General features: G+C 44.1%; 1 long non-coding RNA gene across 1 annotated transcript; it reads right to left on the bottom strand.

Moving 5' to 3' along the window:
• Positions 1-244: 244 nt before the first annotated feature.
• Positions 245-7,507, bottom strand: LOC120094841 (uncharacterized). Its single transcript, XR_005489533.2, has 4 exons — positions 7,398-7,507; positions 4,359-4,463; positions 1,625-1,848; positions 245-849 (listed from the first exon to the last, which is right to left on the bottom strand). It is a non-coding gene; the product is annotated as an uncharacterized LOC120094841 (long non-coding RNA).
• Between the last annotated feature and the right edge of the window lie 798 nt (positions 7,508-8,305).

Below are 8,305 nucleotides of genomic sequence, written 5' to 3'. Positions count from 1 at the left end.
GAGTTCTAGGGAGGTATCCTTCTGCTTCTGAGTGTGGGTATAGATGTTGCAGGACAGTAGGATGTAGTCAGAGGAAAGGATTCTACCTCTCTGAAGGTCTCACTATCCATCAATCTTGCTGCTATAGCTCTTACCCTGTGGCACAAGGACATACCCTCCCACCCAATTTTGCAAGCCAGACCCCAAATCATTGTAATGAGGCTGTGAAGGGCAGCTAGCAGTTGCCTCCTGAGTTGCTCCGGATTCGTTAGAGCTGAACTATTTCTCATCTGTAAAACTCCCCTTAAAAGTTTATTTATTTTATATGAGTGCATTGTAGTTATCTTCAGACGCACCAGAAGAGGGTGTCAGATCCCATTACAGATGGTTGTGAGCCACCATGTGGTTGCTGGGAATTGAACTCAGGACCTCTCTGTAAGAGCAGTCAGTGGCTGAGCCATCTCTCTAGCCCCTCCTATGAAACTCTTTTGCCTATATTTTTGTCTTCTAGTCTTGTGGCCCTAGCAAGCCATTTTTGAAGCTCGTTCTTAGTCCCACTCCCATATTCTCACTTTAGATTATCTGAGATGTTCAGGGCAGCAGTGAACCTCCTTGAAAATTTTTCTCTCTTCTCTGATCTCTAATGGGGTGCAGATTTCACCTTCTAGTCATCTGGGGTTCAGGTCTTGCACTCTCTTTCATGCAGTTCAACTCCCACTTAGCATCCTAAGTAAGTGATTACAGGGAAGGGTTTTGAGCTCCTTCGGAAGTCTGTGCTGCAAGCATAGATCTTGTGAGTAGATATTTAATCATCTCTTGTTAAATCCATGTATGAATGAAGCTCTTCCCGTGTATTTCCCAACCTTCTCCCTACACCATTGAAAGGGAAAAAAAAAACACCAGAATTTAAATTCTTCACAATTCCCGCAAAGGGGGGGACTTCTTTTAAGTATGAAATTTCCAAGACTTGAATTCATAATCAATGTCTGATGTAACCCAACATTCCCAGAATCACCAGTTGGGTTTTCCACAGGAGTGTGCATTCCTCTTTTATACAAATGTATGGTGGTGGGGGTTACAGGATAGGCAGAAGTGAAATATATTTGTTAATTTCCTGTCACTGCGATGAAACACCGTGATCAAGGCAACTGACAGAAGACAAAGTTTATGTGGGGTTATGGTGCCCACGGATTAGAGTCCACAGCTTGGAATGGAGGCTGCAGGCAGTGGGAGCAGAAACTGAGGGTTCACATCTCCATCAGAGAGAGCATGTTGGGTGCTTGCTGTAAGGCATTAAACCCCAAAGTCCAGCACCCAGGCCACACCTCCTATACCTCCCTAAACAGTGTCATGTACTGGGGACCATACATCAGACATCCGAGTCTGGGGAGGGCATACTCATTCAAACCACTACAGAGAGCTAATTTATTCTGTACACTGTTCTTATGGAGGAAGCTGACAAGTACCACTGTTTTCACTCCCACACACAGTAGGGCTGCCACGAACAAAATGCCTATACTTGCTATCTGCTTTCCCTGTTTGTGTCCTTCCATACTTCGTAGAACTTTCCTCTTCCTGGCTGCACATTTCCCTGCTGCCCCTTGCTGTGAAGGGGGGGCTCAGTGGGACTGGATGTGTGTCTCACCATGAAGCAGGCTCAGTGCTATGTGTCTCATCCCACGCTCCAGAGATCCTTCCTTGTCCCACTCCCCATCAGGAGTTGCCGTATTGAGCTCAATCTGGTAACTCTGGTTTCTTCTTTCCAGAATATTCTAAGGCATGCAATGATGACTGACTGGCTGCGGATGCTCCGGGTGTTTTCCCATACCAGCCTCTCTTGTGGTGACTCCATCAAACCCAGGTCAGCTTCTGTAATCGAGAGGATCCACTTAATTAACTGTAATTAGTCTCCCTTCATTTCCAATAAATTTCTTCCCAAAACACCACTTGAGAGACACACAGCTTCCTATCAGTTAAATGCCCCCCCCTTCACCCCGTCTATTTAATTCCAGGAACTGAATTTACTCAGAGACGTCATTGCCCAACTTCATGTCTAAATGTTTTAAACTCAACCTTTTCAGTCTGGCACTATGGGCTGCAGAACCCAGCCCTAGTTTCCATGGTAGAAGATGTCTGTGCAAACAGCTCATCTGGGCTCCGCAGGAGTTAGAATTAGTGCCTGGACCTCATGGCCTCTTCTTCTGGGATCAGCCCCTTCCCCACCAACAGTTTTGCTAGACTGAGCAACTTGGGCTTGAACATCTCAAGCCATTCTTTGAAGGATGCCTCCTTCTCTCTTTTAAAGACTCAATGCTGCTGGACTAATCTGTCAGTGAAGCGATATTTAACTCTCTGACTTACAGAAGAAAAACACAAGTTTCGTATTGACCCTTTGGGAAGGATACATCTTTAAGAAATTATGGGAGAGAATAGTTTCATTTAGAAAGAATTTAAGTTTTTTTTCCCCTCTCGGACATGTCATGGTTTAATATCAGTTATCCAGTTTTCTTTGTGCTACTCTCAGAATTCTTCCTGAGAAGCTGCTTTAATCTTTTGCTTTGTTTCAAAGCCTGCACTAGACTAAACCTCTTTCTCTCTCTCTCTCTCCTCTCTCTCTTTCTCTTTTGTTTCATTTGGGAATGACTAATTAGTTTCTCAAGACCCCAGACCAGTGGGTAATATCCACGGACTCCCCTACAGAGCCTTTGCCTCCCAGTGGGTTGTGCAGAGGAGGGAAATGTTTTCGAAGTCACATCAGCTTGAAGAGCAAGTTGGTGTTCAAAGTTGTTCTTTGGTTCCTTCAGGGAAAAGCTGTAGTGTTCCAAAGTTCAGGGTCTTGGAAGGAGGGTGAGGAATATTTCCAGCCAGAGAAGAAAGTAACATGAGGGGAGAAACTGCTGAGAGCTGTAGAACTCCAATCACATGCCTGAATGTCTTCTTTTCATTTCATCTCTGCTTATTATTTTTGTATGTGTATGGTATGTGCACTTGTGTGTGTGTGTGTGTGTGTGTGTGTGTGTGTGTGTGTGTACACTTATGCCTGTGAATTCAAGTGTTCACATTTTACTTCACATATAAAGAGGTCAGAGGATAACCTTGGGTATTGTTCATTTGTTCGTTGCCTTTCACCTCCTCTCTCTCTCTCTCTCTCTCTCTCTCTCTCTCTCTCTCTCTCTCTCTCTCTCTCTCCTGCATACACCACACTAGTTAGCTCAGGACCTTCTGGGAATTCTCCTGTCCCTGCCTGCCCTATCACTGTAGGAGACTGGCATCACAGACATGCTCTGACTGGCTTTGTATGGGATGGAGGAATATGAATCCTGTTTCCAAGATGTCTATGTGGCAAGTGCCTTACCCACTGAACTAGGACCCAGCCCATTGTACTTTCAAGAGACACCTACAAATCTGATTCTGCTCCCCTTCTCTTGTCTACAACGTGCCCTCCTCTTGATAGAGGCACTGAAATGTGTCACTAGGGACCATCCAGTTTGCTCTGAATGTCAGCTCATGGCCCCTTCTTATGAAACATTCCAAGCCAGTGTCTCTCAATACCACAGTTCATTGTTTTTTGACTTCTGTTTCCTTCCTTCCTTCTTCCCTTCCTTCCTTCCTTCTTTTTATATTTTGCTCTTTGGGGGCTGGGCACTTTCAGAATTGTCTTTGCCAACTCTTAAGAGTTTATCTCCAGATCTTTGCATTGAGTTAGACAAGCTCTTTTAGGGACAAAGCCCTACAGCTTACTGGAAGGCTGCAGGCTTGTCAAAAGAGAGTTAGTGTACATTCAAAGTTAGTGTTTCTTTTTATTTCAGCTGCAGATCTTTGGAGAACAACTTAGGACAGAGCAACTAAGACCATTGAGTCCATTGGACCTAGGTAACCTCGAGTAAACTGGGCTTATTAGAATTTCAACTGAAGGCCTCAGAGGTTAAGGACTTTCGCTCTCAGAGACAAAATAGGTTCAGTTCCCAGCACCCACATAGAGCAGCTCAACTGACTATAACTCCAGTTCCAGGGGATCTGTCACTTCCTTCTGGCCTCCGGGGTTGCTACATGCACACCTTGCACATACAGTCAATCACACACACACACACACACACACACACACACACACACACACACACACGAATAAAAACAAATCAATATTCTAGAATATGAACTGAGCATGCCCATAGGTGATTGTGTCCATTAGCTTTCCTCTTTGGACATGTTCTCTGTCACCTTTAACTTGGGATGCTCAAACATATCCCACCCCTCTATGTATCTTCCCTAGTTTGGGGAGAGCATATCTGACTGTCCCCAGTAGTCTCCTACTTGCTGCAGGGAGCAGATCTTTCTTCATTCTTTAATCTGCCTGTTGTGCTTACTGGTTTCCTACTCACCAAGAGACTCAGGTACAGAGTGATCTCCATCTCTCAGGGTCAGCCTGCTGCCTCTCTCAGTTATTGGTCTAAGAAACCAAGGCCTTCCAACTTTTCAACCAGCAGCTATGAGTAAAAGGAATAAACATTGATGCTCTTTGCAGTCTAGGGATTCAGATAAAATGCTTGCCTTATGCATGAAATATTTTTAAGCAGTTGGTTGGTTCTTCCCCCTGAAGCAATGTTTCTCCAAGAAGAATTCTTTTAAGTATGATTGTGATGCTGACAGCACCTCGCATTCCTACCATTCTTTCTAGCAAAGCCCTTTTAATGTTTCCTTTCACTTCACTATCTGGGAAATGAGTTAGCTCAATGTTAGTTTTGCCATTTACATGTGAGGCTCAGGTAAGACTATCGATGTGCCCAAGGATCCAATACCAGGAAAGGAAATGGAATCAGTACCTAGACCTTTATTTCAGGACTCTGAGCCCTGGCCTCTACTGTGGTCAGGAACATAGTTCAATCATAAACTAAGTCAAAAGCTCTCCCACTGCCTGCCCAGCATAAGGCAGTTAAACTCTCACAAGGCCGTGGGGCAAAGACACTATCACAAAGGTCTTGGGGTAAATAAACACAGAAAGGTTGATAAAGCGTGGGAATCAATCTCTAAAGGAGGTGCCGTAATCTCTCGTTGGTGGAGGGTTTACCTGAATGAACAGGTTTGAAGTTATTCCTGAAAGCACATTAAACCAGAAAACTGTTTGGCAATCCGGATCAAAGACTTTAACGAGACATGATCCACAGTAATTTCCAGCAAATCACTCAATGGCCCTGAAGTTATTTTCCTTGTCTGTAAATAATAGGGTCCGGGGGAGGATTCAGTGGTGCTTTGTAAAATGCCAGGCACAGGGCACATTCAGTAAATATTGCCAGTGATTTCGGAATGACGGTGATAACATTTTCCCGTGTAAGAGGAAATAATGAACACGTAGATTTAGCAACAAAGATGTCGTGTGTCGTGCTTTAAAAAGTCACGGTGAAAAGTTGGAACCAACTTGATGTCCAGCAAGGGGGAGTTGCAGAAGAGGGTTTCCTGATATTTCTAGGTGCTAGATCACTAGATAGTCACGTAAAAGAATAAAAGGAAATAAATATGTTATTGCCCATCAAAATGGTCATAGATTTGTTAATTTTAAGACAGGGTTTCTCAATATAGCCCTGGATCTGTAGACCAAGCTGGCCTCAAACTCAAAGATCCATCTGCTTCTGCCTCTCGAGTCCTGGGATGCAGAAGGCTTCCACCACTGCTGCCTGGCCATAAATTTTTAAAATATATTTTTCTATTAATTCTTTACAAGTTCCATACACGTGTACAGTGTATTTCGACCATAATCACCCCTACTCCTCTTCCCAACACCTTTCAGATCTCCTACCACCATATTGCCATCCCTTACCAAGTCCAATTTGTACAGTTCATATATGGGTGTGGAGCCATGCCATTGAAGTCTGGTTGCCTTGCCAGAGGCCACTCTTAAGCAAAATGGCCTCTCCCTGACCTGGAAGTCCCTCAACTGTTAAATCTCCTCAGCTAGGGCTGGAGACTGGGGAGCCCCCGTGCCCCAGCGATGCTGACTTGGTCTTGGGCAGCTGCAGTGAGCTCATGAGGCAGCGTTGGGGGAGGGGTGTGTATAGACATCCCTTTTTGTGGCCGAGTATTCCACAAATACTCATTCTCTGCACTCGGCTGTGAGTTTTTAAAACACATATAAAATATGAAATCCTTATTTTTAAGTTTGCTCCCTTTTTTTTGTTGTTGTTGTTAAACACATACATCTTATGTATAGATATAGTGTAGCTTTAAAAACATTATGGACATTATGTCAACAAAACTGACATTTCAGGGAGAATTGGAAATGCTTTTTTTAAAAAAATGTTTTATTCTTTTTATTTAAACCATTCCAATAACAAAGGCAAGCATCATGTAAAATAAAATTTTGTTTTTTTTTTCTTTAAGTTTCTGGCTTTCTCGTCTCTGTGAGTTCCTTCAGTCTGTCAGCTGTGTACTACAGGGCACCATAAGCAGACCTGATCCATTGAATAGTTGACCGGTCGCATTCTTTTCAGTGTTGACTGTGACCAAGGCCCTGGTTCTAAGCACTTGATGTACAGATAAGCCAAATGAACAACAATGCCCTTCAAAAGCTTAAATTCGGGAGCTGGAGAAATGGCTCTGTGGTTAAGAGCACTGGCTGCTCTTGTAGAGGACCCAGATTTGACTCCCAGCACCCACATGGCAACTTAAAACCATCTACAGCTCCAGTCCTGAGAGATCTGACACCTTCATCTGGCCTCTGTAGGCATCAGGCACACATGTATACTTACATAGGTGCTGCATACCTGCAATGCTAGGTATATATACATATATGCAAGCAAAACACATACACATAAAATGCAGTCATTTTTTAAAGCTTCAATTTGAAGCTAGGCATAGTGTTTTTCGGATTCTAGTGTCTGAAGCAGGAGGGGGATGAAACTGAGTTCAGCCTGGAAGAAGATCCTGTTTTAATTAAAACAAAATCATGCATTTAGTGACCTGAACAGCACAATCACAAGAGAAGGAGAGTAGACCCAAATTTCTAGAGAGACAGCACTCAGTCCCTCTTCTGAGAATCCCTGCAGACTGTCCTCCAGCGACATCATCGACTTCCATCGATTTCATCAGAGGCTGCAGCGCTGGCAAAGTTCACAGTCTGCTCAGAGGTAACCTGCTGTGTCAATATTGGTAATTTGCACTTCATGGTGAGTCACTTCCAGAGAGCAGATTATCTACCCTTGAAGGGGAAAGGGCTGGGAGCGAAAGTGAGCTGAGGAAGACACAGGTGGAGGCATCAGGTTTCAACAGCTTCCGGCCTCCACAAAGGAAAGGTCAGGAATGTGTGCTGGGGTGGACTGGAGCCCAAAACAGCCATCGTGGAGGGAAAGCAGAAAAGCAGGGTCAACCTTCTCACGTTTTTCCAGGTAATCATAACTAGTTATTCTAGGTCTGGAAACAAACGCTACCTTCTGTCCTCCCCATTTTCTTTCCTTCTCCCCTGGCTTCTGTTTTTATAGCTCAGGAGCAAACTCATCTATTAGGAGTCGTTTTCATGTGATCTCTGTCTAAAGTTGGATCCTCCCCACACCACACCCCACTTGACCTCCCTCCCCCTACTCCCCAACTGCCAGTTGGGGAAGTTCTCTGAATTCTCACGCGCCCTTAGCACATGACGTTTCTCTGTTACACCAAGGCACTGGTTCATTTTTACACTGTGTTGGAGAACCCCATTTGTCTTACAAGACTAGATGATCATTAAGGTCTGGTCTCTATCTTCGGGTCTTGATATGACTTAAAAACATGAAGAAGACATAAAAAAATAAAACAATCATTATTTGACTGGAAAGATTGTTCATCATTAAGGACACTAACTGTTCTTCCAGAGGATTCCAGTCCAGGTTCTATTCCACACCTACAAGGCAGCTAATGACCATCTGTAACTCCATTTCCAGGTGATCCACTGACATGTTTTGGCCTCTGTGAGCACTGCACGCATGCAGAACACAGACATGTGTATAGGCAAAACACCCAAACGGATAAAATAATAATAAAGCGCAAAACTTAAAAAGGCGCTGTTTGTCGTTCATGGTGGAACAGTTTGGCCAACTTTAAGGGTGAAGTGTTTGTTTGCAGAATTGAGCAGACGAGTAACCAACAGCAGATTCGCACCACGTGATTTCCTTCAGCACCACGTGATTTCCTTCAGCACCACGTGATTTCCACACAGATTGCCGGAACAGGTAAACCAGATCTCCAGACACTGCAGTCCCTCTCCTGTCCCTCCCTCTGGGTCATAGGACTTGGACAGAGGTGATGTCCATGATCTGAGAGAACTTGAGACACAGGGATGGTGTTTAACGAAATAATAACAGAG

Source organism: Rattus norvegicus, chromosome 9 (assembly GCF_036323735.1).
Source record: "Rattus norvegicus strain BN/NHsdMcwi chromosome 9, GRCr8, whole genome shotgun sequence".
Lineage (NCBI taxonomy): Eukaryota > Metazoa > Chordata > Mammalia > Rodentia > Muridae > Rattus > Rattus norvegicus.
The sequence above is the reverse complement of the archived record's forward strand: the minus strand, read 5'-3'. Positions and strand labels throughout refer to the sequence as shown.